This window comes from Sus scrofa, chromosome 3, assembly GCF_054392235.1.
Source record: "Sus scrofa isolate SSC_HxYL_T2T_F1_AM1 chromosome 3, Sscrofa_HxYL_maternal_Yorkshire_Landrace_v2.0, whole genome shotgun sequence".
NCBI lineage: Eukaryota > Metazoa > Chordata > Mammalia > Artiodactyla > Suidae > Sus > Sus scrofa.
The window spans coordinates 112,614,047-112,638,960 of record NC_139385.1 but is presented as its reverse complement, the minus strand read 5'-3'; the positions used below and the strand labels follow the sequence as shown (position 1 = coordinate 112,638,960).

Sequence of the window (24,914 nt, the reverse complement as noted above, 5' to 3'; positions counted from 1 at the left end):
GTGGTACTCGGGCCTGAACAACCTCCAATTTGTTTCCATTTTCCCTCCTAAAAAGGCTGACTTTTGACTTGCTGGCACTGTTGAAAGTACGCTTCCAGATCTTCTATCTAGAAAACACATTTATTTTATTTATTTATTTATTTATTTTAAAGAGGCATTACTTACAGAGACCTTGTAAGGGAAAGAAACTGAACTGGCAGCGAAGCATGGGGTTTCAGGGTCAGAGCTTTGGTGTTTTTTCCTGCTTATGTGATCTTGGATGAGACATTTAACCGTCTCTGCCTTGTATGGCCAACATGCGGGCTAACATTTTTCTGTGTCAGCACTATTGGGAGGATAAAGAGTCTTTAGGAGTTGGAAGGAACCACACACCATAACGTGCTGGACAAATGTGATCATTTTGCTTGTTCATTTTTCTGGTTTATGCCTGGCAAGCAAATAAAATGAGCGGGTAGGAAGATTTTTAAATTAGGAATGTGCATTTTGATTCTTGGGTGGGTGCTCGCTTCTCTATGCTCTGAAGCTGGTCAGCCTGATCTGAAGTCTCTCGCTCGCTTTCTCTCTCTCTCTCTTTTTTTTTTTTTTTTTTTGTCATTTTAGGGTAACACACATGGCATATGGAAGTTCCCAGACCAAGCGGTTGAATAGGAGCTGTATCCACTGGCTAATGCCACAGCCACAGCAATGCCAGGTCTGAGCCACATCTGTGATCTACACCACAACTCACAGCAACGCCAGATACTTAACTCAATGAGCAAGGCCAGGGATCAAACCTGCATCCTCATGGGTACTAGTCGGATTCGTTTCCACTGAGCCACAGTGGGAACTCCTGATCTTAAGTCTTGTCAAGAGTAAGCCATCAGTGATAGTGGTAGATGTTCCATGCTTGGGCTTGCCTCAGGGAGGAGAGACCCCAGAGGGGAAGGGTGCTGCTGGAGTTAAGTGTCTGGGTTCAAGTGCCCACTGGGCCACATATGAACTGGCTGACCTTAACCTTTCTTTTATTTTCTTATAGGTTATTTGTAGGATTATAAAAGATATTTCATGTAAAGTATTGTAAAGAGTGGTTAGCATACAGTCAATGCTATTATTTCAAAAAATTACTCAAAGGACATTTGGAGATAGGGTCTTATGAACTGATCTTGGTCTTTAAATTAGAAAGGAGATTATTTGTTATAATTTCCTTCCTAATGACATTTCCTGTATAGTATGAGTTTCTATAGTGTGTAAATTGGGTACACATTTATATGTAGTAACATAACTAATTTATTAAGAGACTACCATGTGCTAAAGAATTGTAAAATTTCCCCCACCTTGTGAGTCAGGCATTATTATTATTATTTATGGCCATACCCGCAGCATACAGAAGTTCCTGGGCCAGGGATTGAATCTGAGCTGCAGCTGTGGCAACACAGGATCCTTTAACCTACTGTGCCAGGCCAGGGATCAAACCTAAGCCTCTGCTGCAACCTGAGCTACTGCAGTCATTTTTAACTCACAGTGGAAACTCCCCGGTATTATTTTATTCCCATTTTTTATAGAAGGGACAACCAAGGCATTATAAAATCAAGTGACTTGACCAAGATCCTTAACTAGTGGCAGGATGGATCTAAGCTTGTATCTGAGATTCTCCAAAACCTGTGTCCTTTACTCCACACAATTTCCTAAACATCGCAGACCTCTGAGGAGGCAGAAACATCCTTTTTTCTTTAAACAGCAATGGGAACCTATGTACTCATCCCATAGGTATATTCCTACAGATGCAGGCAAATATTTTTGTAAATCAATATTGCAAATTTATAAGCAATATTAATATTTAAACAGAATGCTCTCTTAAGTCTTTGGGGAATAAATTTAGATACTATTGACTGAAGCCGAAGTATAGTAAAAATAGCTAACCTACTTTTTAATATTCTAACGTGCTTGTTCATGATACCACAGGGTGAATTAGATTTTAGTTAAAAGAAATAAAATTATTTTGTGAAGCTGCTTTGGTTGAGGAGAGCTGACCAAACACGCAAGTTCAGCTCCGTCCCGCTAGCTACCCGTTCCAACCACTAGAGGGTAGTATTGGCATTGGAATTGACGCATAAAATTCTTCAAATTGAGAAAGCTGTGTGTGAAATGCAGACTATTGCTACATTTACAATATATAAAATGACTTGATGAAACAATTTGATGTGACAGGAGATACCACACGATCAAAATTGGATTCTGCTGCGTTATTGGCAACGTGCCTCCTGAAGGGAATTCTAAAGGTTTTGTGCCTGTGGATGGTGGGGATGGTTTCCTTAGGCCACATGTCCTTTGGGTCTAAAACTTTTACCCCTTACCTTTCTATCTCGATTCCTGCTTAACTTTTTCCACTTGCAAATTGTAGACATGTGGGAAATTCCCGGTGTGAATTACCTTTCATATCTTTCAAATTGCGATCATGACCACCACAGAGGTTGATTCTTCATTTAATAAGTCTCTAGAGAAATTCGCTTCTCGCCGCGATGTCATCCTTCTTGTCTTCGCTAGGGTTGTGAGGTAGGTGGGGACTGGTGTCGTCATGCTCTTTTACTTAAATAGGAAGATAAAAATCCTTGAAATTTTCAGTCTTCCTCTTGTTTGGCTGCGGAGCAGAATTTGGATTGGGTGTGTGTGTGGCGCGGGGGCATTTTGTGGAACTAAGATTTGATAGCTTTCCAGTGCTTAGCAGTGACTTCTTGGTGTGTGGCCTTCTTTAGTAGCCCTTTACCCCCTGTGCTGCCCCTAACAGCACTGTAGAACTGCCGGGCTGGAGGACTGGATGAGTATCCAGAACAAGATGTTTAAGAGTTTAAAAGAATATATTTGCTTGGTCAAAATTTTATTCATGTTATTTCATGTAGCATGCCACCTTCTTGTTTTCCCCAAAAAAGTATTTATTCTTCTAATCCTCCCATTCAAGGGATCTGTAACACTCCCCCCAAGTAACTGGTGCCAGAGAATGGGAACTAGCCAGACTTTTTGAAGACTATTTTTATTTAATTAATTAATTAATTTAGTCTTTTTAGGGCTGCATGCCGGCATATGGCCAGGCTAGGGGTCTAATCGGAGCTGTTGCTACGGGCCAACGCCAGATCTTTGCAGCGTCTATGATATACACCACAGGCTAGGGGTCTACTCAGAGGTGTAGCCACTGGCCTACACTGATCCTCAACCCACTGAGCGAGGCCAGGGATTGAAACTGCAACCTCATTGTTCTTAGTGGGATTTGTTTCCGCTGTGCCACAATGGGAACTCCTGAAGAATATTTTTAATATTTCTTCATGCTCTTATATTTAAAAAAATTTGAAAGTGAAGTGTAATTAACTTACAATGTTGCATTAGTTTCAAGTGTACGGTAAAACTCTGTCTCAAAACTCTTCCTTTATCTCCTCTCCTCACACCTGCTTTCCCCTTTAGTAACTGTAACTTTGTTTTCTATGCCTGAGTCTGTTTCTGTTTTGTAAGTTAATTTGTATCATTTCAAGATTCCACAAATAAGTGATATCATATGGTATTTGTCTTTCTCTTTCTGACTTCACTTAGTATGATCATCTTTAGTTCCATCCATGTTGCTGAGAAGGGCATTATTTCATTCTTTTTTATGGCTGAATGATACTCCATTATGTGTGTATACCACATCCTCTTCATCCACTCCTCTGCTGATGGACATTGGGGTTGCTTCCATGCCCTATTGTAAATAGTGCTACTGGAGTTCCCATTGTGGTTCAGCAGGTTAAAGACCCAGTGTCTCTTTGAGGATGAGGTTTCAATCCCTGGTCTCACAGGGGTTTAAGGATCTGGAATTGCTGAAAGCTGCTGTGGAGGTCATAGGTGTGGCTTGGATCCAATGTTGCCATGGCTGTGGCATAGGCCTGCCTCAGCCTCAGCCCTGTTTTGACCTCTAGCCTGGGGAACTTCCATATGCCATAGGTGTGGCCATTAAAAAAAAAATAGTGCTGCTGTGAACATTGGGGTACATGTATCTTCTGGAGTTAGAGGTTTTCTCCTGATAAGCCCGGGAGTAGGATAGCTAGATCATATGGTAACTCTATTTTTAGTTATTTAAGGAGTTTCCATACTGTTCTTCATAGTGGCTGTACTATTTTACATTCCCACCAACAGTGTAGGAGAGTTCCTTTTTCTCCACATCCTCTTTTTCTTTAGTTAAAATTTTTAATGTTGGGAGGATCTCAACAGCAAAGCATTTCATGTGATTATAAGATATAATTCAGAGAGATCCCATGTACAATTTACCCAGTTGACCCCTCTGGTCATCTTGAAAAAATACAGCACAAAATCACAACCAAAATACTGACATTGATACAGCCAAGATATAGTACTTACCATCACCACAAGGATGCTTCATGTTGCCCTTTTATAGCCACACCCACTTCCTTCCCACTTCTGCCCCCCTGCTTAACTCTGGGCCACTACTGAACTGTTCAACAGTTCTATGATCTTGTCATTTCAACAATGAATTTCAGCACTATTTTTTTTTTAATGGCCACACCTATGGCATATGAATTAGACAATATGTGACCTTTTGGGACTAGCTCTTGGTACTCAGCAGATTTCTCTGATATTTATCTAAGTTGTTTCAATAGTTTATTCCTTGTTATTGCTGAATAGTTTTCTATGGTATAGATGCACCACAGTTTAAACATTTACTTGTTGAAAGACATCTGAGTTATTTCTACTCTAGGCTATTACAAATAAAGCTGCTATGAACATTCATGCCCTATGTGTGCATATGTCTGAATTTCTATGGGATAAATGTCCAGGGGGCAATTACTGGGTTTAAGGTAATTTCATATTTAGATTTTAAAGAAACTGCCAAATTTTTTAGAGAGTGGCTGCACCATTTTACATCATTCCCAACAATGAGTGATCTCATTTTTCTGAAGTCTCACCAATATTTAGTGTTGTTACTATCTTTTACTTAGTCTGATAAGTATGTAGTTATATCTGTTAAGATCTGTGATTTCTTTCATCAGCATTGTGCGGTATTACACACATAAGGCTTGTCATATTAGGGTTAGATTTACACATTTACTGTTTTTTTTTTTTCCTTGAACAACAATAGAAGCTGTTGCAATGAACACTTGAGACACAGAGTTCAAATACCAGTATATAGAAGTACAGTTTTGTATGTTTGTCTTCTATTCTGTGACTTTGCATTCTTAAGTTTAGAAAGTTTTTGTTTTATAGATATCTTAGGATTTTTCACATAGACAATTGTGTTATCTTTAGTCAGGGACAATTTATTTCTTCCTTTTCAATCTGTGTGTATTTCATTTATTTTGCTTTATTGCATTGGCTAGAACTATCAGTACAGTTAGACATAAAATGTGGTGGGGGCAAACATCCTTGCCTTGTTCCTGAATTTAAGGAGAAAGCAGTCGTTCAGCATAAGTATGATGTTAGCTGTGGGTTTCTGTAGATTGTGTTGATCAATTTGAGAAAGTTCTCCTACTGAGAGGTTTTGCTTGTTTTGATTTTTTTAAAATAATGAATGAGTGTTGAATTTTGTTGAATCATTTTCTACATCAATTGATAGCATCAAGGGATTTTTTATCTTAGACTGTTACTATAATGGCTTATATTGTTTGACTATCAAATATTGAACCAGGCTTAATTCCCTAGAATAAAACCTACCTGGCCATGGTGTATAACTTCTTTCCCCATAAAGTATTTTATTTTTTTAATTAAAACTTATTATAGTTGATTTACAATGTTCTGTCAATTTCTTCTGTATAGAAAAGTAACTCAGCTATACACATATATATATACACTCTTTTACTCCTAATATCTTCCATCATGCCCCATCACAAGTGATTGTTATATAGTACCCTGTGCTATTTAGCCGGTCTTCATTGCCTATCCACTCCAAATGCAATAGTTTGCATCTACTCACCCCAAACTCCCAGTCCATTCCACTTCCACTTGTCAATCACAAATCTGTTCTCTATGTCCATGAGTTTGTTTCTGTTCTTCAGATAGGTTCATTTGTGCCATATTTTAGATTCCAGATATAAATGATATCATATGATATTTGTCTTTGTCTTTTTGATTTACTTCATATGAGAATCTCTAATTTCATCCATGTTGCTGCAAATAGCATTATTTCATTCTTTTTGTATGACTGAGTAGTATTCCATTGTATATATATACCACATCTTCTTAATCCATTCATCTGTCAATGCACATTTAGGTTCTTTCCATATCTTGGCTCTTGGGAATAGTGCCGCAATAACATAGCGGTGCACATGTATCTTTTTGAATGACAGTTTTGTCTGGATAGACGCCCAGGAGTGGATTGCTGTGTCATATGGTAGTTCTATATTGAGTTTTCTGAGGTATCTCCATACTGTTTTCTATAGTATTTGTACCAACTTACATTCCTACCAACAGTGTAGGAGGATTCCCTTTTCTCCACACCCTCTCCAGCATTTGCTACTTGTAGACTTACTAATGGTGGCCGTTCTGACCTGGGTGAGGTGGTACCTCATTGTAGTTTTGATTTACATTTCTGTAATAATTAGTGATGTTGAACATTTTTTTCATGCACCTACTGGCCATCTGTATGTCTTCTTTGGAGAAATATCTTTTTAGGCCTTCTGCCTACTTTTCAATTGGATTGTTTTTTTTTGTTGTTGTTGTTGAGTTGTATGAGTTGTTTGTATATTTTGGAGATTAAGCCCTTGTAGGTTGCATCATTTGCAACTATGTTCTCCCTTTCCATAGGTTGTATTTTTGTTCTTTTTTTATGGTTCCCTTTGCTGTGTAAAAACCTTTAAGTTTGATTAGGCCTCATTGGCTTATTTATTTATTTTTATTTGTACTGCCTTGAGAGACTGACCTAAGAAAACGTTTGTACAGTTGATTGTCAGAGAATATTTTGCCTATGTTCTCTTCTAGGAGTTTTATGGTGTCTTGTGTTATGTTTAAGTCTTTAAGCCATTGTGAGTTTATTTTTGTACATTGTATGAAGGTGTGTTCTAATTTCATTGATTTACATGCAGCTGACCAGTTTACCCAGCACCACTTGCTGAAGACTGTCTTTTTCCCATTTTATATTCTTGCTTCCTTTGTTGAAGATTAATTGACCATGGGTGTCTGGGTTTATTTCTGGGTTCTCTATTCTGTTCCTTCGGTCTATATATCTGTTTTGGTACCAGTACCACGCTGTTTTGATTACTGTAGCTTTTATAATATTGTCTGAAGTCTGGGAGAGTTATGCCTCCTAGTTGGCTTTTTTTCCCCCTCAGGATTGCTTTGGAAATTCTGGGTCATTTATGGTTCCATATAAATTTTTGGATTATTTGTTCTAGTTATGTAAAAAATGTCATGGGTAATTTGATAGGGAGTGCACTGAATCTGCAGATTGCTTTGGGTAATATGCCCATTTTAGCAATATTAATTCTTCCAATTCAGGAGCATGGAATAGCCTTCCATCTCTTTGAATCCTCTTTAATTTCCTTGATTAATGTTGTATAGTTCTCAGCATATAAGTCTTTCACCTCCTTGGTCAGGTTTATTCCTAGGTATTTAATTTTTTTGTGGTGTGATTTAAAAAAGGTATTTTTTAATATTCCTTTTCTAATATTTCAGTGTTAGTATACAGACATGCAACTGATTTCTGAATGTAAATATTGTATCTGCTACTTTGTTGAATTCATTGATCAGTTTGAGTTGTTTTTGTGTGGAGTGTTTAGGGTTTTCTATATATAGTATTATGTCACCTGTATAAAGTGACAATTTTGCCTCTTCTCTTCCAATTTGGATACTTTCATTTCTTTTGTTTGTCTGATTGCTGTGGCTAGGACTTCCAATACTATGTTGCATAAAAGTGGTGAAAGTGGGTATCCTTGTCTAAGCCAGATTTTGGAGGGAAGGCATTTAGCTTTCTCTGCTGAGTATTACATTGGCTGTGGGTTTTTCATAAATGGCTTTTATTACATAATGTTTTCTCTTTACCTACCTTGGTAAGCATTTTTATAATGAATGGATGTTGGATTTTGTCAAATGCTTTTTCTGCGTCTATTGAAATGATCATGTGTTTTTTTGACTTTTGTTAATGTGTGTATGACATTGATTGATTTTGCATATGTTGGACCATCCTTGTGAACCTGGGGTGAATCCCACTTGGTCATGGTGTATGACCTTTTTAATAAGATGTTGGACTTGGTTGGCTAAAATTTTGTTGAGCATTTTTGTGTCTATATTCATCAAAGATATTGGCCTATAATTTTCTTTTTTGGTAGTATCTTTGTCTGGTTTTGGTATTAGGGTGATGGTGGCTTCATAGAATGTCTTTGGGAGTGTTCCTTCTTCAACTGTAGGGAAAATTTTAAGGAGGGTGATTTTAAGTTCTTCATCTGTTTAGTAGAATTCACCTGTGAAGCAATCTGATCCTGGACTTTTGTTTGTAGGGAGTGTTTTTATTATATATGCAACTTCAGTCTGTTCAAATGATCTATTTCTTCTTGATTCAGTTTTGGCAGGCTGTATGTTTTTAGAAAGTTTCCCATTTCTTCTAGGTTGTCAGATTTGTTGGCATGTAATTGTTCATAGTATTCTCTCTTTTTTTTTTTTTTTCATTTCTGAAGTATCCATTATGACTTCTCCTTTTTCATTTCTTATTGTGTTTGAATTCTTTCTCTCTTTTTCTTGGTGAGTCTGGCCAGAGGTTTATCAATTTTGTTTGCCCTTTCAAAGAATCATCTCTTAGTTTTATTGATTTTTTTTTTTTAATTTATTTTTTAGTTTTATTGATGTTTTATGATTTTTTGATTCTGTTTTATTGATTTCCTTTCTGAGCTTCATAATTTCTTTCCTTCTGCTAACTTTAGGTCTTGTTTGTTCTTTTTCTAATTATTTTAGGTGGTAGGTTAAGTTGTCGATTTGAGATTTTTCTTTTTTTTTGTTGTTGTTGTTTTAAATAGCACGCTGTTGAGTCTCCATATGGTCAGCTTTTTTCTCATTTCTTTTCCTGTGGTTGATTTCTAGTTTCATGCCATTTGGTCAGTGAAGATGCTTGAAATAATTTCTATATTCTTAAATTTGTTGAGGTTAGTCTTATGCCCTAGAGAATCCTTGAGAATGTTCCATGTGCACCTGAGAAGAATGTATATTCCGTTTGGTTTTTTTTTTTTTTTTTTGGATGTAATGTGCTGAAAATATCAATTAGGTCTGTTTTATTGTGTAATTTAGGATTTCCATTACCTTACTGATTTTCTGTCAGGAGGATCCGTCCATTGATGTGAGTGGGGTGTTAAAATTTCCTACTATTATTGTATTCCCATCAGTTTCTTCTTTTATGTCAGTTAGTATTTGTTGTATGTATTTGGGTAGTATTTGTTGTATGTATTTGGGTCCTCCTATATTAAAGATATATATGACAAGTGTAATATCCTCTTCTTGAATGGATCCCTTTATCATTAAATAGTGTCCTTCCCTGTCTGTCTTTATGGCCTTTATTTTAAAGTCTATTTTGTCTGATATGAGTATTTCAACTCTTGCTTTCCTGTTTTCTCCATTTGCATGAAGTATCTTTTTCCATCCTCTCACTTTCAATTTATATGTGTCCTTTGCCCTAAGGTGAGTCTCTTGTAGGCAGCATATTGTAGGCTCTTGTTTTTTATCCAGTCTGCCACTCTATGTCTTTTAATTGGAGCATTCAGTCCACTGCCATTTAAGGTAATTATTGATAAATGTGTATTTATTGCCGTTTTATACCTTGTTTTCCAGTTGATTCTATGTTTCTCCTTGTTCTTTTCTCTCTCTTTTTTTTTTGGTTAGATGATTTCCTTTTATTTTATGCTTATATCCTCCTCTTTTTAGTTTTTGTGAATGTATTACTTTGTTTTTATTTGTAGTTGCCCTGTTTTTCAAGTATGTTAACCCCTTTCTATATCTGCTTGCTTTAGCCTGATAGTCATATAATCTCAAACATGTTCTAAAAAAAGTCTAGATCTTCTTAAATTGCTTCCCCATATTCCCATATTTTATGATTTTGATGTCTTTTTTTTTTTTTTGTATTTTTGCTTTTTTCTAGGGCTGCTCCTGTGGCATATGGAGGTTCCCAGGCTAGGGGTCGAATCGGAGCTGTAGCCGCTGGCCTACACCAGAGCAACAGCAATGTGGGATCCAAGCCATGTCTGTGACCTACACCATGGCTCATGGCAATGCTGGATCCTTAACCCACTGAGCGAGGCCAGGGATTGAACCTGCAACCTCATGGTTCCTAGTCGGCTTCTTTAATCACTGCATCACGACGGGAACTCCTTGATGTCCTTTTTTAATATCTTCATGTTTATCCTTTTGCTTTTCCTAGTGTTTATTGTCACTTTTACAAACAAGGTTTTTTTTTTTTTTTCCATTTTAGATCTGTATATTGGTGTATTTAAGTGATTACTTTGCAATTGTGATTTCCTCCATCCTATATCTTCTTACTTTCCTCTTTAGAGGAGACTTTCAGTATTTCTTTTAAAATGAGTTTAGTATTGCTGTGTTTTTTTAGTTTTTATTTGATAAATTAGTTATTTCTTCTTCTATTTGAAATGATATTCTTAATGGGTTTAGGCTGCAAATTTTTTTTCCCTTTTAGAACTTTGAGTATATCTTGCCACTCTCTTCTGGCTTATATTGTTTCTATAGAAAAATCAGCTGATAACCTTATAGGGATTCCCTTGTAATTAACTCTTTGTTTTTCTCTTACACTCTTTAGAATCCTCTCCTTAATTTTTGCCATTTTTATTATCACATGACTTGGTGGGGGTCTGTTTGGGTTCAACTTGTTTGGGGCCCTCTGTGCTTCCTATATCTTGATGTCTGTTTCCTTTAGATTTGGAAAGCTTTCAGCCATAATTTCTTCAAACATGTTTTCAGTCCCCTTGTCGTCATCTTCTCCTTTTGGAATCCCCATTGTGCATAGATTGGCCTATTTTGTAACATCCCATAGATCTCTTATATTGCTCTCAAATTTTTTCATTTGGTTTTCTGTCTGCTGTCCTGATTGGGTGATTTACATTATTGTATCTTCCAAGTCACTTATTTGCTTCTCTGCATTATCATTCTGCTCTTTAATGCCTTTAACTCAGCTTGCATCTTTGCAAATGAATTTTCTAATTTTTCTTGGCTCCTCCTTATATTTTCTAGTTCCTTTCAAAGCAATTTGCTTTAATGTTCCTATTGGCTCTTAATTCCTTCATATCTGGTCTTAATTCCTTTAGTATTTTCACTGTCACTGTCTTGTAGATTGCAGAGGTCTGTTTCATTGTTTTCTCCTTCAGGGGAGTTCTCCTGTTTTCTTTTAACTGGGAATGGTTCATGAGCTTCATTTTGCTTATATTTTTTTTATTCTGTGAGTTTAAGGAAAACAACAACTGTAGTCTTGAAGGCCTATTTATATGCCAGAGTGCTCCTCGTGCGCGCGCACACACACACACACACACACACACACACACACACACACACACACACACATATAATTTGTTGATTTACTTGGGCATGAGGGCTCCTTTTGCCTTGGTGCTTGCTCTCTCTTTCCTCAGTGTGTTCAGACTGTTATCCCCTTGATAGGGCATGTGCCAGTATTCAGTACTTCCCAGGAGATGGAGGCAATGGGCAGGGCCTGTAGCCAGTGCTTGGTTGCTGGGCCCTTTATGGTGGCGAGGACCCATGGGGAGGTGGTGCAGGCTGTTCCTGGTTGCAGAGCCCTGGGAAGTGGCAGTGACCCAAAGGAAGTACACAGAGCCTTTGGCAGTGGCAACAGTAGGGTGTGTGCATTCCCAGGGGAGTGAGAGCAACAATGGGTGTTGCTCAGTTGCAGTGCCCTCCTCTGTGGGATCCCCTGAGGTGACTGGGGCCACAGGACGTGCCAGTTCATGGATCCCTCATGATGCAGGGCCATGCCCACCTCTAGGATCTGAGATGGCTGTGGAAGTTTGCTCCTGCTGCCTGTAGTCCACACAAGAGGCACCTTGCCACCTGCAGCCTGTGTAAGAGGTGCCCTGCCACCTGAGGGCCCATGTGTGCACAGAGAAATATACTCCTATGGCAGTTCCACCCTTTCTCCTCTCACCATCCCCAACAATGGCACCTTGTTTCTTCTGTAGACCCGGGCTTGCTCCCTTGGCTGTGGTGCTCTGCTCCTCAGCCCCCTCAGGCTGTCTCCACACAGCTACCTCTAGTCCTCTCCCTGAAACTGACGTCTGGAGCCTGAATCTTAGCACCCAGCCCCTGCCAGAACATCTCAGGCTGTGGTGTCTGGGGGCAGTTATACCAATGGTCTGTGTGCGTCTCTCTTTGCTTTGCCCTCAGTCCAGTCACTATGCCTTTTTTTGGGGGGGCTTTGAGGTTCCCTCTCCAACTTGACTGATCTCCCCATTAATTAGGTGGCCTCCCAAGGTGCTGATTCCTTTTCTCTTTCACAATTCCTCTCAGGAGTGCTGGTTCTATCCTGGTTCATTTTTTTTCCTCTCTTCTTTTTCCTTTTGTTCTGCCCAGTTATGTGGAGGGTTTCTTGTCGTTTTTGGAGGTTTAAGGTTCTCTGCATGTGTTTAGTAGATGTTCTGTGTGAATTGTTCTACATGGAAATGGGTTTTTTTTGATGTGTTTATGGAAGAAGCTGCACCCCATGTCTTACTGCTCTGCCATCTTGATCATGCTCATATAATTCCTTTTTAAAATAAAAATCTTAAGAATTGAGGTAAAATCAACATATAATTCTTAATTGTTTTTGCAATTTTGTTAAGGATTTTTGTGTCTATATTCATGAGAATATTTGCATTTAAAAATATTGCTTTGTTTTGGTATCAGAGCATAAAATGAATAGGGAAGTGTGTTCTTTCCTATTCTATTTTCTGGAATAGATAATGTAGAATCAATATTAGCCCTTCTTTAAATGTTGGGTAGAATTGTACAGAGAAACTATCTTGGCCTGGGAAGTTCTCTTTTGGGAGTTTTAAAATAATAACTAAATATCTTGAATAGTTATGAGGTTATTCAAGTTTGTATTTCACATTGGATGAATTGTGATTACTTTTGAGGAAGTGGTCCAACTCATCTAAAGTTGTTAATTTCATGCTTGCAGAGAAGTTACTAGCATGTCCTTATATCCTTTTGAATTTTTCAGTGCCTATAGTAATACCACATGTTTCATTCCTAATATTGGTAATTAGTCTCCTCTTTCTTTGCCAGTCTTCCTTGAGTTTTGACAGTTGCATTGATCTTTTTCAAAGAACCAGCTTTCCCCCACTGATTTCATGATTATTTTTCTACTTTCAATTTCATTGATTTTTGTTTATTTCCTTACCTCTGCCTGCTTTGAGTTTATCTTGGTCTTTTTTATGTTCTTGAGGCAAGAACTTAGATTACTGATTTGAGACTTTGCTAACGTATTCATTTAGTGCTATAGATTTCCCTCTTAATATTGCTTTAGTTGTGTCCCATAAAATCTTATATGTTGTATTTTCATTTTCATTCATTTCAATGTATTTTGAATTTTCTTTGAGACTTCCTCTGTGACTCATGGATTACTTAAAAATGTTTTATTTTCCAGCGTTGAGATTTTCATGTTATCTGTTGATTTTTCAGTTGGATTTCATGGTAGGTATTGACTCAGTAGGGTTTCAACTATTTTAAATTTGTTGAGCTTTGTTTTATGGCCCAGAGTATGGTCTATCTTGATAGATGTTCTGTCAGTACTTGAAAAGAATGTGTATGCTGCTGTTTTGGGTAGAGTGACCTGTAAATGTTTATTAGGTCCTGTTGGTTAATGTGTTATTAATTTATTCTATATACTTGCTGATTTTCTGAGTAGTTCTATTAAGAGAGGAATGTTGAAGTAACCTTCACACATTCTAAAAATCTTTGAGACTTATCTCATTGTCTTCCTCTTCCAGAAATGAACTTTTGAAACTTTATATTCCTATAACTCTTGTTATTGATGATAATCTCATAGCTCATACATACAACACTTACATTGTTCTGTCCTGTCTTAAGTGTCTAACTATATTTCAAGCTCCCTGGAGAGTACAGGCCATTCTTTCTATGTACCAAAGCCTTGAAAGGGACTTTAAAAATGACTTAGAAAGGAGATTTAAGTTGGTTATCACAGATTTTTTTTTTAAAGAGATTGATTCTTGGGCCCAATCTTACATACAATGAATCAAATTTTGTGGGTGTATGTGTGGAAGTGTTTGGTGAGGGCAGGGTGTGTTGGGGGATGTGAGAGGAAGCTGTGTTTTTTTGTTGTTGTTGTCATTCTGCAGTGTTTACTGTCGACAAAATATGGAGCCTCCTGACATATTGCTTGGCACTTATGATGTACAGCTTACTTTCTGGTTTTTCATTTGACGTAAGACTCTGAAGGTTCTATCACTTTTCCATGACCCTGACCCAAATTCAGAAAAGAGGGATGATTCCGAGAATGGATCTCAAGCTCAGTTCAACATCATGTCTTTCTCCTACAGAGCTCTCCTACTTACACTCTTGAAATTGTACTATGATGGTTGTAGAGTAGCTTGATCTGTATGTCATGGACTGGAGAACTGGAACTCTGAGTTCTAATATGTCGTTTCTATATAGAAGTTTAGGAGGACTACAATAGGCCTGAAGACTCAGTATAACATATATCCAATGTGTACTTTTGCTAAATAAATCTAATAAAATATAGTTAGAAAAGATAATGTCCAACTAAAAATGTTTAGCTGGAGAAATTTTTTTTTTTCTGTGCTGAAAGCTAAGCCATGCTTTTAGCATTTGGTGTCCAGAGTTTCTCAGAAAATAGAAGTCAAGCTTTCATAAAGAAGATTTTATTCCTTTGTAAATCTAGTGGAAAATTAATCATATAAAATATGATGGTGCCAAGAAAGCATTTGCAAGAGCACAGATGCATGAATATGAAACATTACATTTTCCAGGCAGTGTGTTTCCTTATCGGAGCAGACTCCTTCATGACTGAAGTGATCATTACTCAACAGTGATGGGTGACAAAGGCTCACATTTTCCTATGTTTTAATCATTTCTTTGGGAATGACTGTGGGAGCAGGAAATGAAAGGGGAAAATGTCCCCTTGCTTTGCAGTGCATGTTACACAGTAAGTGGGACATTTCTGAGGGTTTTTCCCACCTCCCTCCTTCAGGGAGGTGTCTGTACAGACCGAACTGAATATTGAGGTATTCAGCATTCTGTTTTCTGTCAGTCTGATGAAGTAAATGGTCCCGTTTATTAGAATGCTTTGGCTCCCTGTGAGAAGAGGGACAAAAGCTGGAAATTCTCTCTGCTTCAGGCCATTTAGGAGGGACTTGATTTATATGGCACCCTGGAAGCTCAGTTTTGGAGTGGGGCCAGATGTGGCACAGCTCCAGTGGGAGCAGCTTGTGGGGCCTCGTTCCAGTGGCTTATACCCCAAAACTACTGCTGCCACTTGTCTCCCTGGGAGGTTAGTACAACTGTTATCTTCTGAAGTGTTGAATTTTGATATATATTGTGTTTCTAATGAGCATAAACTATCTCTTTTTCCATCCTGTTCCATTTTAGTTTTAAAGCACCTCATATTTTTCTTCTAAAAATATTTTTGCTTTCTGAAGTCTTTCTTGGGAATAGGTTCACAATTTAGTGCTCTACATTTTTTTTCCTTTCTATGGCCTCACCTGTGGCATATGAAAGTTCTTGGGCCAGTGACTGAATTGGAGCTGCAACCGTAGGGCTATGCCACAGCCATAGCAATGCTGGATCTGAGCTATATCTGTGATTTATGCAGCAGGTTGTGGCAATGCTGGATCCTTAACCCACTGAGCAAGGCCAGGGCTTGAACCTACATCCTCATGGAGACTCTGTTGGGTTCTTAACCTACTGAGCCATGGTGGGAACTCTGGCACTCTACATTTTTAATTGCACATTAATATTTACTGGATCATAGCTTTTGTCACTGTGATTTTTTTCCAGCTTTATTGAGATACAATTGATACAAAATTGATTTAACTGATATAAAAATACAATTTATATTGTGCACTTTGATTTTTTTTTTTTGTCTTTTTGACTTTTCTAGGGCCGCTCCCATGGCACATGGAGGTTCCCAGGCTAGGGGTCTAATCGGAGCTGTAGCCACTGGCCTACGCCACAGCCACAGCAACGCAGGATCCGAGACGTGTCTGCAACCTATACCACAGCTCACAGCAATGCCGGATCCTTAACCCACTGAGAAAGGCCAGGATTTGAATCCTCAACCTCATGGTTCCTAGTCGGATTTGTCAACCACTGAGCCATGATGGGAACTCCTAGATTTGACACTTACATATTGCAAAGTGATTACCACCATAGCATTAGCTAATACCTCCATCACATCACATAATTACCATTTTCTTTTTGTGGAGAGAACATTTAAGATCTACTGCCTTAGCAACTTTCAAGTATATAATACAGTATTGCTAACTACAATCACCATGGTGTACATTAGATCACCAGAACTTAATCATCTTACAGCCAGAAGTTTATTGTCTTTGACCAACAGTTTCCCCATGTTTTTTTTTTTTTTTTTTTTTTTGCCACCTAGACCCTGGTAACTATCACTCTATTTCCATGAGTTTGGCATTTTTAGATTCCATGTATCAGTGAGATTACACAGTACTTGGGGTTTTGTTTTTTTTTGTTTTTTGCTTTTTTTGGGGCCACACCTGGAGCATATGGAAGTTCCTAGGCTAGGGATCAAATCAGAGTTACAGCTGCTGGCCATAGCAACATGGGATCCAAGCCACATCTGCGACTTACACCACAGCTCATGGCAAATGCTGGATCCCCAACCCACTGAACAAGGCCAGGAATCAAACCCGCATCCTTATGGATGCTAGTCTGGTTCATTTCCTCTCTGCCACAATAGGAACTCCCCTTTCATCTACTGATGGACACTTAGGTTGTTTCCATATTTTGGTTTCTGTGGATAATACTGCATTAAACATGGAGTGCAGATATCTCTTCAAGACCTTGTTTTCATTTCCTTTGGATATATGCTCAATTGTGAGATTGCTGGATCATATGGTAGCTTTATTTTCAATTTTTTGAAGAAAACTTATACTGTTTTCTGTAATGGCTCTAAAATTTATATTCCCACCAATATTTTCTTCACATCCTCATTAATATTTGTTATCTCTTGTCTTTCATATGATAGCCATCTTGTGTGAGGTGATATCTCATTGTGGTTTTGATTTGTATTTCCTTGATCATTAGTTACATTGAGCACCTTTTCATGTGTATACCTGCTTCTGTTGTATGTCTTCTTTGGTAAACTATTCAATTCTACTGCCCATTTTATAATCAAATTGTGTTTGTGCTCTTTATAAGAGTGCTTCACATATTTTGGGTATTAACACATTATCAGATGTGATTGGCAAATGTTTACTCCCATTATATAGGTTGCCTTTTCATTTTATAGATTGTTTTGCTGTGCAAAACTTTTTAGTTTGATGTAAACCCACTTATTATTTTTTCCTCTGTTGCTTATGCGTTTGGTGTCATATCCAAAAAATCATTGCCAATGTCAGAGAGTGGTTTCCCTATGTTTTCAAGTCTTTAGCCCATTTCATTTTAATTTTTTAGAGTTATATAAATAGTCCAACTGCATTCTTCACCTAATTATCCAGTTTTCCTAACATCATTTATTTTATTTTTTTAAATTTAATTTTATTGGAGTATAGTTTTACTTAGTGTTACATTAGTTTCAGATATACAGTAAAGTAAATCAGTCATACATATAAATGTATCTTTTTTTCCCATATAGGTTATTACAACTATTGAGTAGATTTTCCTGTGCTATACAGGAGGTTCTCATTAATCATTTATTTTATAGAGTAGTGTGTATATGTTATTCCCACCCTCCCAATTTTTCCCTCCCCCAATGGTTTCAACTATGGTTTTGACTGTGGTAACCATAAGATTGGTTTTGAAATCTGTGAGTTTCTGTTTTATAAGTTCTTTTGTTTCATTTTTATTATATCCCACATATAAGTGATATTATATGATATTTGTCTTTCTCTGACTTACTTCACTCAGTATGATAATCTCTAGGTCCATCTATGCTGCTGCAAACAGCATTATTTCATTCTTTTTTATGGCTGAATAATATTCCATTGCATATATATAACACATCTTCTTTATTCATTCCTCTGTTGATGGACATTTATGTTGCTTTCATGTCTTGGCTATTGTAAATCATGCTGCAGTGAATATTGGGGTGCCAACACAACTTATTGAAGAGACTGTCTTTTTGCCACTGAATATTCTGTACCCCCTTATCAAATATTAGTTGACTGTACATGTTAGAGTTCTGATTGCATTGATCTGTGTATCTATTTTTATGCCTGTGTCATACTCTTTTTACTATAGCTTTATAGTATAGTTTGAAATCAGAAATTGTGATGCTGCCAGCTTTATTCTTCCTTATGATTCCTTTGGGTATTCAGAATTTCTTTTTTGTTTGTTTCCATACAAACTTTAGGGTTTTTTTCTCTATTTCATTGGAAATTTGATAGGAATTGATAGGAATTTTGGTAGGAATTGCATGGACTCTATAGATGACTTTGGGTAGTATGGACATACTAATAATAATTCTTCTGATTCATGAACACAAGATATTTTTCCATTTGTCTGTGTCTTCAATTTCTTTCATCACAATTTTGTAATTTTCTGTTTATAGATCTTTCACTGCAATGATTAAATCCATTCCTAAGTAGTTTTTGCTTTGATGCTATTGTGAATGGAGTTGTTTTATTTCTTTTTCAGATTTTTTTTAGTATATAGAAATGCAACTGATTTCTGCATGTTAATTTTGTATCCTGCAACTTCACTGAATTTTTGATTAGTTCTAACAGTTATTTTTGTGGAGTCTTTAGAATTTTCTATATAAAAGATGTCATTTGCAGACAAAGACAATTTCATTTCTTCATTTTTGATTTGGGTGCCTTTTATTTCTTTTCATTGCCCGATTGCTGTGACTAGAACTTCCAGGCATCCCTCAGTACCCATGAGGGGTATTGGTTTTAGGAGCCCTGCAGACACCAAAATCTATGGATGTTCAACTACTTTATATAAAATGGTATAATTGCTTATATCTTTTTTGTACATTGTCCCATATATTTTAAATCATCCCTAGATTACTCATATTACCTAATACAATGTATATGCTATGTAAAACAATGTAAATGCTCTAAATATTTTCCAGTGTACTGTAAATAAAAGATTTGCTTTTTTGAACTTTCTGGAATTTTTTTTCCTTTTTTTTTTTGTCTTTTTGGCTTTTCTAGGGCTGCTCCCACAGCATATGGAGGTTCCCAGGCTAGAGGTCTAATGGGAGCTGTAGCTGCAGGCCTATACCAGAGCCACAGCAACGTGGGATCTGAGTTGCATCTGCAACCTACACCACAGCTTATGGCAACGCTGGATCTTTAACCCACTAAGCAAGGCCAGGGATCAAACCCACGACCTCATGGTTCCAGGTCAGATATGTTAACCACTGAGCCATGACAGGAACTCCCCAAATATTTTCGATCTATGGTTGGTTCAGTCTGTGGATGTGAAACCCACAGATATGAAGGGCTGACTATACTGTGTTGAATGACAGTGACAAGAGTTGGGTATATTTTTCTTATTCTTGATTTTAGAGAAAAAGTTTTCAACCTTGAGTATAATGTTAGCTGTAGGTTTGTCATATATGGCCTTGATTGTGTTCAGATATAATTCCTTCTATGCCAATATCACATTTATTGATATGTAAATGTTGAACCATCCTTGAATCTCAGGGATAAATCTTCCATGATCATGATGTATGATTCTGTTAATGTACTGCTGAACTTGGTTTGATAACATTTCGAGAATTTTTTGCATCTGTATTCACCAGGGATCTAAGTCTGTAGGTTTTTTGTTTTTTTTTTCCCTGTAATATCCTTATCTGGTTTTGTTATCACGGTAATAGTGGCCTCATAAATTGAAATTGAGTATATACTCTGCTTCAGTTCTTAGGAAGAATTTGAAAGGGATTGATGTTAATTCTTCAAATATTTGGTAGAATTTCACCAGTTAAACCATCTGGTCCTGGACTTCTATTTGTTAGGAAGTTTTAAATCCTGATTCACTTTCCTTACTCATTATTGGTATGTTCAAGTTTTCTATTTCTTTATGATTCAGTATTGGTAGACTGTATGTTTCTAGAAATTTATCTATTTCTTCTGTTATCCAATTTGTTGGAATATAATTTTTAATACTAGTCTTTTGTGACCCTTTGTATGGTATCAGTGGCAAAGTCTCCTCTTTCATTTCTGATTTTACTGATTTGGTCTTTCTTTTTTCCCCCTAGTTTAACTAAAGATTGTTCAATTTTGTATCTTTTCAAGAAAGAAGGTTGTAGTTTTATGGATCTTTTCTACTGTTTTTCTGGTGTTTATTTATTTCTGCTCTGTTCTTTATTTGCTTCCTTTTGCTAATGTTGGTCTTTGCTCTTGATTTTCCTGTTCTTCGAGGTACGAAGTTAGGTTGTTTTGAGTTCTTTTTTTCTCAATGTAGGTAATTATCACTACAAACTCTTAGAACTACCTTTGTTGCATTTCATAGGTTTTGGTATGTTGTATTTCCATTTTTTATTTATTTCAAGCTATTTTTGATAAGCATTTCTTCTTTGACCCATGGGTTGTTCAGGAATATGAACAACCATATATTTGTGAATTTTCCAGTTTTATTCCTGCTAATAATACCTAGTTTTATGTCACTGTGGTGGGAAAAGATAATACTTCATATGATTTCCATCTTCTTAAATTTGCTAAGACTTGTTCATCCTATCCTTGTTATATGAACTATCCTGGAGAAGGATCTGTGTGTGCTTAGGTAGAATGTATAGTCTTGATATTGAATAGAATATTCTATATATGTCTATTAGGTCCATTTGGCCTAAAGAATGGCTCAAGACCAAATTTTTTTAATGAATGCTCAATTTATCCATTGTTTAAAGTGGGGAATTCAATTCCCTATTGTTTTTTTTGTCTATTTCACTTTTCAAATCTTTTAGTATTGGGAGTGTGGTGAACTACCTCAGCTTTTGTTTGTCCTAGACAGCCTTTGTCTCTTCAGTTATGAAAGAAGGCTTTGCTGGGTAAAGTATTCTTGGTTGGCAGTTATTTCTTTTAGCATTTGAATATATACCATCCCATTCTCCTCTGACCTGTAAGTTTTTTGCTGAGAAATCTTTTTCTAGCCTTACTGGAGATTTCCTTATAAATTACATGCTTTTAAGTTTCATTTTGGTTTTGATTTTTGGCCTTTTATTGTAAGGTTTCTTGGAGAGTGTCTCTTTAGGTTGATTGTTATTTGGTGATCTATCAGCTTAACTTGGATGTTCAAAGCTTTCTCCAGATTTGGGAAGTTCTCTGACATTATTAGGGCCACACCTGCAGCATATGGAGGTTCCCAGGTTAGGGGTTGAATTGAGCTATAGCTGCTGGCCTAAGCCAGAGCCACAGCAACAGCAATGGCAACATGGGATCCAAGTTGTGTCTATGATCTACACCACAGCTTTTGGCAATGCTGGACCCTCAACCCACTGAGCGAGGCCAGTGACTGAATCCGCATCCTTGTGGATACTAGTTGGGTTCATCACCACTGAGCCATGATGAGAACTCCTGACATTATTTCTTTAAATAGGCTTTCTGTTTCTTCCTCCCTCCTTGGGAACTGAAATAATTCAAATGTAATAACTTTAGATGGTAAACCATAGATCACATAGGCTTCCTTCACTCTTATCATTCTTTTATTTTTGTTCACCTCTGACTGGATGATTTCAAAGTTCCTGTCTTTTATCTCACAGATTATTTTTTTTGGCTTGATCCATTCTTCTGTTGATGCCCCCTATTATATTTATTCCATCATTGTATTCTTAGCTCTAGAATTTCTGTTTAGTTCTTCTTATATAATGTCTCTTGTTTTGCTTACATATTACTTTCCTGATTTTGTTAAATTATCTCTGTTTTTTTGTGGCTCATTGAGTTTTTTTTTGTTTTTGTTTTTTGCTTTTTCCCAGGCTAAGGGTTGGGTCAGAGCTACAGCTGCTGCTCTGTGCCACAGCAACACAGGAGCTGAGCTATGTCTGCAACCTACACCACAGCTCATGGCAATGCCAGATTCTTAACCCACGAAGTGGGGCCAGGGATCAAACCTGCAACCTCATGGTTCCTAGTTGGATTCATTTCTGTTGGCACCATGATGGAAATGCCCGAGTTTTTTTTTAAACGGCTTTTTTTTTTTTTTTTAATTCTTAATGATTAAGTCACAGATCTCTATGTCTTTAGGTCACCAGAAAATCATCATGATCCTTTGGTGTCCTGTTTCCTCTATTTTTTTTTCATGTTCTTTGAAGTTTTCCGTTACTGCTTGAACTTGATGTAGTAGTAACCTCATCTAGTCCTTGAAGCTGCTTTCTCGAGAGAAATGATTACATTTCCACAGTCTTGTTGGAGATTCTGAAGTTATCTGACCCTTTATGGGTTAAACTGCTCCATGTTTTCTATTTTTGCATAATTCTTAAGCTTTTATGATTTATCCAGATTCTGCAACATACCAGGCAGGGTGAATGGCATATCTTTTTTGTTTTACCAAAGGAGGCACTGAAGTTCAAATCTGTGGTCTTTCTGTATCTGATAGATACAGACTGGTTTTTTGTGCATGCTCACCAGCTGTTTGCCAAAGGTTGTTCTTGCTGCTACTGTTGTGAGCATGCATAGGAAGCCAGCCACAGGATGGGAGGTTGTGTGAGTGAGACATGCAAATTTCCGTGGGATGCCCATCGGCCAGATGGGGACATCTGTGGGTGAGAAATTCCCAGTGGCTCATGGGTAGAATTCTTGTTGGATTTCCTGATGGAGTTAGTTCCTTGAATGCTCTTCAAGAGACACATCTTCCATTTTGCCAGTCTCTTCTGGCCCCTCTTACGTCCCAGTCATATAGCTCATAATTATTATTCCATATGGGATAAGAGAAATTAACCTCTTTGTCAGCATCCTGCATGGCTGGGGAACCCTGTTGCTTGCTCACACAACTCTCCCTTTCCCTTGCTGGAGCAATCACAGGCAGCAGAAACTCTCTCTTGGCCCTAAGCTGTGCCACCTTGGAGAAGGGGTGATGCAAATAGAGTCAAGCTGTACTTCTGACCCACTTCAATGCATCCAAATTCTTATTTTTTTTTCCTCAGTGGCGTGCTGGAACTTCTCTGAAAACTTGGACTTCTACAAAGAATCTCTTATCCATGGGTGTGTGTTTAAGACAGTGTTTTCAAGGGGTTCTTGGACAACAGTTGAGAAGGTGTGAAACTGCGTCATGGGCTACTGCAAGGTCCACAGTAATACTGAGGTCCATCTACCTGTTACCTGATTTGTGAGTAGGTGAGTTTTCCTGGGTCTCTTGGCTTATGGTGCTGGGCCCCACAGATTCCTCAAAGGTACTTTTGTCAGTGGATGAATACTGAATTTTGGGGGGGTGTATTTGGAAGGGGACAAAAATGAGGGATTTTTTTTTTTACAAGCATGATGCCAGTGTCACCTCAAGGCACCTTATTTTTGTAATGTTTCCAAAAATCTTATCTTGGAGCATGGTAGTTAATAGTTATTTTCAAATAGTCTCTTCTTTGCATTATCTCCGACTCTTCCTTGTATCTTTTCTTTTTGTTTTGGAACCTGTCTTCATTTTAGAAGTATTTATTAAATATCTGGTGATCTTTGGCTTTGCATTTGGGGAGTGGGACATTGAAACGCTCTTTAGAAAGTCTCACGTAATTATGGGACTTATTCACTTTTGTGGATCAAGTGTGATTAGCTATTTCCTTGTGGAATGATGGATGCAAAACATCAATGTATTTAGATCTTTCCCTTAAGTTGAAAATTTTTCTAGGGATAATTCTCCAATGTCCTGGCTGAGGAACATATGCCTGGCTGCTTTGTCTTCTGGGAGTTAAACTGGGAAAAGTACTAGAGATTTCATATTTAGCATGTGGATTTTCACTGAATTCTCATGACCTCAGGGGCACTTGGTACCTCCCAAGAGTTCCTGAGCCTATGGAATTTTCCCTGCCTTTTGAAATGAATTCACTGACTTTAGTGAAATTGGTAAGAAGTGAAAATAAATGTATATTCAAGTTAAATTTAATTGGATGCCCAAGGTTGATACACAAATTTATGGAAAATTCACATATACAATTTCTGTAATAGGAATTTAGATATAGGGAGCCTATGCAGTTTGAGTAACAACCGATCCATTAGTGACTTTCTGGCACCAAAGAACTTTAAAGTAGTTAAGGGTTAGAGACTCAGAGAGATGAAAACTAACTTGGGTGGTTACCAGTAGGGAGGAAGAAGATAGGAGTATGGGACTAAGAGATACACACTACTCTGTATAAAATAGATGAACAGCAAGGATGTATTGTATAACACAGGGAACTGCAAAAAAAAAAAAAAAAAAAAAAAAAAAAAAGAGTGAACATCCAGACTTTAGAAACTGCACCAGCTCTTGTGTATTTATGGGCTCATTCTAAGAAAGGCCACAGAGCAGGACCTTACCTTGGAAGTTTTCTTTTGAAAGGGGAGGCAGGTCTAAAGTCAGGAATGAATACTGGGGAGTGAGGAATTAAACTCCTTTGACTCTGTGGGCCTTAGGAACCAGAGAGGTACTGGGATTAGGAACTTGTTTTATTAAAAATGAGCATATGGGAGTTACCGTTGTGTTTCAGTGGTAATGAACCTGACTAATATCCATGAGGATGTGGGTTTGATCCCTAGTTTTGCTCATTGGGTTAAGGATCCAGTGTTGCCAGTGAGCTGGGGTGTATAGATCACAGATGTGGTTTGGCTCTCACGTGGCTGTGG

The 24,914-nt window shown here is 37.4% G+C and overlaps 1 long non-coding RNA gene across 9 annotated transcripts in view; it reads left to right on the top strand.

Moving 5' to 3' along the window:
• Positions 1-24,914, top strand: part of LOC106507388 (uncharacterized) — a 242,555-nt gene that overhangs the window by 41,977 nt on the left and 175,664 nt on the right. For 6 of the 9 annotated variants that reach the window (XR_014842140.1, XR_014842142.1, XR_014842143.1 and 3 more), the window contains exon 2: positions 23,249-23,438. The exons of 2 other annotated variants lie outside the window; for them this stretch is intronic. This is a non-coding gene — a long non-coding RNA (uncharacterized LOC106507388). Of the gene's footprint in view, positions 1-23,248; positions 23,439-24,914 lie in introns of those variants that run through there. One more of the 9 variants, XR_001303325.3, reaches the window with a different exon arrangement.